Source organism: Scardinius erythrophthalmus, assembly GCF_964197995.2.
Source record: "Scardinius erythrophthalmus genome assembly, chromosome: 14".
NCBI classification, from domain to species: domain Eukaryota; kingdom Metazoa; phylum Chordata; class Actinopteri; order Cypriniformes; family Leuciscidae; genus Scardinius; species Scardinius erythrophthalmus.
Genome location: NC_138234.1, coordinates 2,135,828 through 2,145,337, shown reverse-complemented (window position 1 = coordinate 2,145,337; position 9,510 = coordinate 2,135,828). Strand labels below are relative to the sequence as shown.

The following is a 9,510-nucleotide window of genomic DNA, read 5'->3' as shown; positions in this document are numbered from 1 at the left end:
ATTTGAGCAAACGACACGATCAGCTATTGTGACATCTGCAAGATATAGGTAAGTTGTATAATGGCTTTTATTTCAATAATCTGTGATGAACCATGTTTCATATGCAACACAATACACGAAAAAAAGTTCAGTTAACTCAATTGCAAATCTGCAAATATGTTTTAATATGGTTTAATCTTTTTTTTTTATTCTTAATTTTTACATTTTAGGGGACCTTTGCAAAAAAAATAATACAGACTTTCGCGTGCGCACGCGTTACAATTTCCTGTTTGGATGATGTGTATATATAATTTATGTATGTATTACATTGCCAGCATGGGGAAACAAAATATTAACATAAAAAAAGTACAAAATATTAAAGGGATAGTTAACAAGAAAGTGAAAATATTCTTCTGAGGAACACAAAATATGTTACGCAGAATATTAGGCATTGGCAGACTCAGTATCCTTTTACAACCATTGTATGAAAAATATGAAAGCAAATGATGACAAAGAAAGCTGATGACAGTTCAATGAACATTTTGCAAAAGATTTTTGTGTTCATCGAAGAAAGTCTGAAAAAGACAGAATGTTTTAAATTTATATAAAATAAAAAATATAAATTTTAGAAAAAGGTTTGAATTTTTTTATTCAAACTGCAATTAGTAGTGTAATTGAATCCAAGTGATGGCGCCGGCAAATCACGCTATTACATCGGTTCACTTGTGGCATTAACTTGACATCGCAGCCGGTTCATTATTAAATTATTATTAGTCTCAGCCTCAGACGTCACGCCCACGGAACGTTGGCTAAACGTCTGATGCATATGGCACACTTTTCTGGAAACACTTCAGGAGTTTCGAAGTCGCGACCTGATTGGTTGAATTCTACAGGATGTCCGCGAGACGTGTGTGTCGCGTTCTTTAACGGTCCGTCTGGAAACAAATGCCGTGACGCCAAAACCCCTCGTGGAAGAAGAAAGCCGTTGTGTTTACAACTGAGACAAATGAGCGCTTACCAGGATCAACTAAACGCTGGATTTTCAAAAGTATGTGAAGTTTGCGGCTCCATTGTTGCAGTAAACTTTCACAACGTTCTTGAATGAATAATTTATTAAATGCACGCCGGTCTGTTATTGTAGGGACATCGACATTATATTGGCACGCCCCTAAACATGACGCGGAACAAAACGAACTGTGATTGGTTACGTTATATGTCAGTCAAACGTCCTCTTGGCCAAGAAAAGCTGCGATAGAGTCCAGACCTTCTGCCGTCAGTCTGAAGGTCTGGCTACGCGAGACTAAATTATTATTAACTCCTGTTCAGTATTAAACTTTGGACCGAACGAAAGATGCGCGAACCCAACTTTACGGTAGGCTATATTTTCAGTTTCGATTCAAATAAATTTGTTTAGGCTCGGCGTTTAAAATAGGCTAAAGGTTGTTTGTAATAAAAGGCACAATGGGCTATTTTTATAGGCTACTATGTTGTTGTTGTTTTTTTTATTATCATAAGTGGTTACTTATTTTTCATTTCTTCTTGTTTTCTGATACCATTCATTTATATCAATATATAAGGATTACTATATAAGGATTTGGCTAGCCAGTAAGGGGAAGTAAAATACGCATAGCCTATATGTTATTAATAGTGTTTATAATGTTAATGTTGTATTTTATTTACAGGTCTTTTACACTATTTCTGAATAGACTAGCCTAATAACAGAGGTGTCAAGTAACGAAGTACAAATACTTCGTTACCTTACTTAAGTAGAAATTTGGGGTATCTGTACTTTACTGGAGTAAACTTACATTTTGACGCAATTATCTGTACTTTCTACTCCTTACATTTAAAAAATAGCCTCGTTACTCCTATTTAATTTCGGCTTGTCGTCATAAAAAAAAAAAGAAAAAATTGGCCAATTACACAAACGGTTTAGACCGGACTCCCGCCTCCTGAATACACATCGCTAAGAGGCTGTAGTCACATTTGTTTGTGCGCAGCGGCAAAAGTCCTCCGAGGGAAACGTAGATGCGGTAAGCGAGGGAGAAAACGGGGCAAATCGCGTCAAATATTGATTGAGAGAGAGAGAGAGAGAGAGATTTTTTTCCTTACATTACTTTTACGTTTATACTTTAAGTAGTTTTGAAATAATTATTTTTTATACTTTTACTTGAGTAAAAAGCTTGAGTTGATACTTCAACTTCTACAGAAGTCTTTTTAAACCCTAGTATCTATACTTCTACTTGAGTAATGAATGTGAATACTTTTGACACCTCTGCCTAATAATAATATAATGCATGTTTCCCTCTCAACATGACCGAGTGCGCCACGCACAAGCGCGCATCCTTGAGATATAAATTATAGTATAGTATAGTATAGTATAGTATAGTATTTAATAAAAAAGGCCTACATCATAAAACTCAGAAGAGTATGTATTTTTCATATGCACGTAAAAACTCATTTTGGTGTATAAATTGCACGATAAACACAATGCGTGCTATAGAGACGCATTTAGTGTGATCGGGTTGCTTATATAGTCAATTATTACCTTTTTGTATTAGTGTTTAAAATATTTAATTTACAACAAATTATATTCATTTATATCTTAATTTATTATTATTATTATTATCATTATTATTATTATTATTTTAAACTTACTGGACGAGGGCGACCATGGCAGGCCAACAGTCGTCATTTACCCTGGATACAGTATATCTATACAGAAGAAAGCCCTGTCTAGGCTCTTCGGTACGGGTTGTGTCGAACCATTCGTTAGTCTGGTTGTTTGATGAGAAAAAGATGAAATGTAGTTGCAATAAGAATCCGTTAAGAATCCGTACAACTGCAGCAGAGGATGACTATTTTATTCTGCCGTGCGGAACTGAGGAAGAGCTGATTCTCTCAGGAAAAAATTCCTTCATCTCAGTAGCAGAAGATTATTACTTGTTTATTTTTATTTTTTTATCAATACACATACAAAGTTTATTAAAAGTCTATTCAAAGTTAATACAATTATTTGAATTGTGACTAAAATATGTCTCTAAGTCTTGTCTTTAGTAGCACCTTGCTTGCTAAAAAAGACACTTCAAAACAACAACAAATTTTAGCCTTTGAGTAAATGTGCTGATTTTAATGTATTTTATAATGTTTATTATGTTTACAAAACATGTCAGAAAAGTTATGATTGGGTAGTGGGCCTTATATCTTATATTATATCTTATCTTATATATGTCTTTATATTGAAGTCCTAATTTAAAATAGATTTCGATTAATTCATGTGCATCCACATCCATGCTCTTGTTTTCTTATATAGATGGCAGTGACGCAAATTGAACGCAAACCGGAAATTGTAACGCATGAGTTTCTCGTGCGCATGCAATAGTTTCCGTATTATTATTTTTTTTTTGCAAAGGTCCCCTCAGGGGCTCCGTAATAAATACTTAAAGTGGGTGGACTATTTTTATTTTTTTACTCAGTAAGTGATTTCTTCTTGATTTTGCCAGATCTGCTCCTCCTCCTTCAGTGAAGCTCCTCCTCCTTCCGTGAAGCTCCTCCTCCTTCAGTGAAGCTCCTCCTCCTTCCGTGAAGCTCCTCCTCCTTCAGTGAAGCTCCTCCTCCTTCAGTGAAGCTCCTCCTCCTTCAGTGAAGCTCCTCCCACTGCAATTCCCCAATAAATGCTGGAATATTCCCATCAGCTACAAGTGAAGACGAGCATCAAACCATCAGGAAGAGCTGAAATCTGCAAAGACAGAGTTTATTGAAGGACAGTGAGAACATGAGAGATCCAGAACACTGCAGAATGAAACACACTGAAGAACAAAGAGGTTGGTGTTTATTCCTGATTCTTCATTAGTGAGGCTAAAGAACATTAAGGTTATGAAGCAGTTCATCAGATTTAGCTCTGTTATAGTAGGACAAATCTAGTTATAAATTATAATTAAAGCAGCAAATAATATGAACCGGGTGCAATTATTTATTTTTTTAACTAGGATGTTTGTTATCTGTAAGTCAATATTAGTATTATCTGAGTATTTTTTTTCTGTTTATTTTACATCTGGTTCACAATTACTGCAACCATGTTACCATAATTATGGATATGTCTTAATACAGTTTTTGCACATTCCAAAATATTGTTATTATCTTGCTAAAACACCAACATTTAAAAACAATTATCAAATAAATAGACTTTGCTACACGTGGTGTAGTTTGTGTAAAAACAGGGAGTGTTAAAATTATAGCATTATTGCATATTTTTAAAATGTTAATATTTTAGGTAGTTGCATAGTTTATCAAATATTTAATAGTTCTCACTTCAAAAATGTGATTTATTCAGAGCCCCTAAAGGGACATGGTGATGGAAAAACTATATTTCATTGTTTTTGCGTTCTTTAGGGTTGCAAATGAACAAAGACGTTTGCTTTCCTGCTCCAACCCCCTCTTTCTTACCACAAGGGCCATTAGTGACCCGTAAAGAAGTGCTGATAGTGATAAAGGTCTGTCGGCCAAGATGTGTGTGTACATCTGAGGTTTGCTAAATGTCACACCTTCAGTACGATGTGGGAAAGCTGTAATCTGCTGATTGGTCAGGTTAAAGGAGACATATCATGCTTTTAAATTGTTCCTTTTTACATATAAATCATACATTTGTAGTCTATATAAAGCAGAACTGCAATGCTTGGGTCTGAATTCCTCATTATTATAGCTCCACAGGCCCCTTTTCTACCCCTTTTCTGAGGTGCGTCTCAATCAACCCGTTTTGGTGCGGTCTCTTTAAATACAACTGAGACACTTCATACCCCGCCCCTCTACAGGTTGCAGAGGTTCAACTCCACCCCGTTCAGCCATTTTTGTAGTTTGATAGCAGAGATACGATTATCTAGCGGCACAGAAACTTTTTATTCACACGTTATTAACAAAATGTCAACAACGGAAGACTTGTCCAGCCAGCCTTACATGTTCGAGCCAGAGTCGGAGCTGGAGCGAGATGAAAATGAAGACGACGAATCTGCAGAACAACGTCTTCATATGGATGTATCGCAATGGTGTGTAAGTTACTGTATTTACACATGAAACTTTGGTCTTCCGACCTTTTACCACCGTGTCGATTTATTTTGATTAATATGTGCGAGGGAGAGAGAGCAAGACAGCGTCTAGTTTGGAGACGGTGATGTCTTGCTTACACTTTCGCCTGGCTCTGAAGAGAGAGAGTGAGCGCGCGCGCGACCGGGTCTCTCTCTCTGCTCATTCTTTCAGTTAAACATGCTCCTGTCACAAGCGCGGCAGTTCATCTACATTAGACGGTGTAATGAAGTGTGTGGGTTACTACATCCAACAACCGAACATTTTAACTTACCCTCTCGTAACTTCTGCATCCTTTAGCTTGGACTACAAAATTGCAGTGAGAAATAGAAATGGCGGATTGCTCGAAGTGTTGGGCCGGGAGTCAATATCCTTATTTGGCAGTTCCGCTGCAAATACTGTGACGTGATAGTTCACAAAACGTCATAGATAACAGAAAAATCGGAACAGGTTGAAAAATATGACCAAAACAGAATATAAAGATATCAACGAAGCACCTGAAGAGAATAATTTCATATTTTCTGTACTTCTAAACACTCCAAATATACAACAAAATGCATTTAAGGGCTAAAAAAGTGGATTTAGCATGATATGTCCCCTTTAAATGTCTCACATTTGGTTTCAATCACATGTTCAAAAGGATTAAAGAAGATTGTGAGGCTTTGTCTACAGCTGGGGCTCATTCTTCGTACGTTGTTTAAAACATCCGAGATCAAATGAGACATCCAAGATGATATCATCGTGCTAATCATGATCTGGCTAATTAGGTTCTTTGAACACACTTGCCGGATATGATTAGTATCGCTGGATTTTTGCTGCATTAAATTAAGGCTGTATAGTCATTTTAACGGTTAAATCTTGAGACTTTTCAGACACTGAAATCTTCCCTTTAGTTAGCCAAAGTTCATTTCATTGTGTGCCCTTGTCCTGGCTAGAGCTGCATTGTAACTGGTTTGGGTCAGGGAATGGGGTCACATGTCATAATCACCTATGAAGAAATGCAGTTCTGTTAGGATCAGCATAAGTGTGTGTAATACAGTGAGCTTGATATTTAATTGTGGAACTTTCCTACCACTTTCAAATAATGTGCATAAATGTGAATCTCTGAAAATGCTTAAGTCATGCACAGATCCTAGCCATTTTGCTTTCACATTTGTGATATGGAAGATTTTAGTCAACTGCCTTTTTTTGTTTGATATAATATTATTAATCTGGAATATTAAGAATCACAATAGTAACTGGGCTGCACATTTACATTGTGAACCCCCTTTCTGTTCACATAATCCCCTTCATTGAGGCCTTGATGGCAGTCTATGGTCAGCCTATAGTCTACCAATCACGTTAGTGAAGCCTGAGTGACATATACTGTAATCGGCATGGTCATGACTGCATGATCTTCATAAAAAAATTATGATAGCCTAGAAAAAAAAACTGCTTTAAAAAAACTGCTTTACAACATTGGGTCTTAAGTGGCTTGGAAATGCCACAAAAAAAGCCCTAAAACTGTTTTTTAAACCTAAAAGCGGCAGGTAAACTCCGAATGACACGACAGACAGCACTTTCCATCAAGTTCTACGCATCTCCAATAGTGTAAAGGAAAGAGCCACTCGCAAATAATCTTAGGGCAATGCAAACAGTTTGTGTTGTAGTTAAAGCCCGACTCCGACAAGTCGAAAATAAATGTGCGTTTCCAACAAATTAATAATGTAAACGACAATCTCACGAGTCACGAGAAAAAATCTATATCTCAGAAAGTGCACTAATCGTGCTGCGATGGACTTCCCGTATCAGCTCCGCTTATGAGCCGCGGTCTAATCCTGTTTACATGAAATAAGCCTGCTCCTGAGCAGGTTTAAGTTTGCGCACATGTTGCTATGACAGCAAGTCCAGGATGAGCGTTGAAGAACCAAACAATCCAGGATCATGCCAAATCACCAACAATCAAATCCAGCTAAGTGAGTTAGCGACGTACGAAGAACGGCCCCAGGTTTTAAGATGCGCTTTGGTCAGTTGGATCACAAGTATACAAATTCCCGTTTACACCTGGTGTTTCAAATCCATCTCTTTTATCCACTTTTGTTTTGTTTCTTTGAGGGGACGGTCTATGGGCAGGTAAATGTATGAGCTTTCAATATAATGGGTGAAATAAGCTCATGCAATTTGCATGTGAGCATGACCAGAGACGGACAGAAAAATAGACGAAGAGTTTTGTTTCTGCTCTTAAAGCTGCAAGTCCACGTCAAACACAGAGTTTTCCTTCTTCAAACCAAACTTGGGTCTTCAGCCAACAAAGTTTAAATGCCGTCTGGCTACAGCGCTTCCCATAATGTTTACGCATTTGTGTCTGTTTGAACACACTCGACCACATGAGCGTCTACACTACCAAAGCAATCCGGTTGAACGTGTTTTCGACTACCTCTGGAAGTGGTCAAAAGTGGACAAGCTCAAATTGTTTTAGACCCTGTTTACACCAGTGTTTAGCATGTCCACTTGTGATCTAGTGTTTTTCACTACATAATTTTTCTTTTATTGATTTACTGAGCACTTTTTTAACTTTAATTTCAGGCCCGATGGATGAGAATGAAGAAGTGAATGAAGACACTGGAGAGAAACTGCATGAATGTGATCAGTGTGGGAAGAGTTTTATACATAAAGGAAACCTTAAGACACACATGAGGATCCACACTGGAGAGAAACTGCATGAATGTGATCAATGTGGCAAAACATTTTTGTGGGTTTCAGCCCTGAAGAGACACATTACACTTCATTCACAGGAGAAACCACATTCATGTTCTTTGTGTGGAAAGAGTTTTTCACGTCTGCGTGATTTAAAAGAACATCAGAAAATACACACAAGAAATCATGTGTGCTTTGAGTGTGGGAAGACTTTTATTAGAGCTGGACATTTAAAACTGCACCAGAGGATCCACACTGGAGAGAAACCTTATAAGTGTTCACACTGCGACAAGAGATTCAGTGACTCAGGAACCCTGAAAAAACACGAGAGGATCCACACTGGAGAGAAACCTTACAAGTGTTCACACTGCGACAAGAGATTCAGTGAGTCAGGAACCCTGAAATCACACGAGAGGATCCACACTGGAGAGAAACCGTATCACTGCACTGCATGTGGGAAGAGCTTCACTCAATTATCTTCTCTACACAGACATACAAAAACTCACATTAAGTAGCTTATCTTTAGTTCACTTTCAAGTGCGATGCCAACTCTCTTTCCTATTCGCTTGTCTTAACCAGAAAATAAAGAAAAAAAATTCCCCAAAGAGCAATATCGCATACGGTATATAATTTTGCTTAAAGGAGTCATAACCTGCAATTTTCACTTTTCCACGAGAATCAATGTATGTTATGATCAACTAACGATTATACACTGGCCGAGAAGCCGATATTTAAAAGTGAAGCGTTTGTTTACCTCAGGGTAAATAAACCAGCGCGCGTGCACGCGCACTCAAATACGAGATTTTGATTTCAGCTCCCTCTTGATGTCATGAGGTAGTAGGATATACCATATATGGACACCGCAGCAGGAAGCCCCCCTTCCCCTCTCCCCCTCATATTCAGTTCAGTCGAGAAAGATGGAGAAACCGAGTGCACACCGGACTTGCTCTGTGGTTGATTGCCATAAAAAACATGTAAATGTGTTTTATCTCCCAAAATCGGACGAAACTATCAGGGACCAGTGGATGAAATCATTTTTAATAACGCTGTCCCAACAACCCTTTCAACTGACGTGCAGAGCCATATAGAGCGTCCACGACAGCCAAAACATCGCATTGATCTCGCGAGACAATAATGCCTTCAGAAATAAGGGTAAAAGTAGGTCTGTGTTTATTTTTTTTCCACTTTTCTTTTTTAGAAGGGCCTGAAAGACTATAATACAGCAGTAGGTATCCAATGTAATACTAGGTTATGACTCCTTTAATATAATCTATATGTTTAAAAGTACAAGTGGTTTTTTTTTTACTAACTGTTCTTGCTCAGGAAGCTGAAGAAGAGGCTGATTGAGATGCTTTATTATCTTGTTAGTCAATAAAGAGAGAGATCTGTCTTATTTGTTTCCACTTTTTGTATTTTCTGCACCAAGTATTAAACTTTTATTGTCCATTTTTATTGTCTGCTCTTTCTTGCATCAAGAATAAATATTTTCTTAATTTTAATGATATCTAAAGCCTGGAACACACCAAGCTAACGGTCGGCCGTCGGGCTGTTTTTGTGTGTCGTCCGACTAAGTTTCCTCAGTGTGTTCCGCACCGTCGGCTGAAATTGGTCTTCGTCTGCTTTTTTTTCGGCCGATTCGACTTATTGAATCGGCGTCGGGCCGTCGGTGAAAAAGAGAACTCTGATTGGCTGTTCAGCTTAGTGAACGAGTCAGTGCACGAGAATAATAGCAAAACAGCGAGCAAAGTCAAAACGGTACAGATAGAAGACCGTTCT

The 9,510-nt window shown here is 37.8% G+C and overlaps 1 long non-coding RNA gene across 1 annotated transcript; it reads left to right on the top strand.

The window, feature by feature from the left end:
* On the top strand, positions 1–9,182 carry LOC308701896. Its single transcript, XR_014031531.1, has 4 exons — positions 1–48; positions 3,483–3,561; positions 3,623–3,803; positions 7,624–9,182. It is a non-coding gene; the product is annotated as an uncharacterized lncRNA (long non-coding RNA).
* Positions 9,183–9,510: the final 328 nt, after the last annotated feature.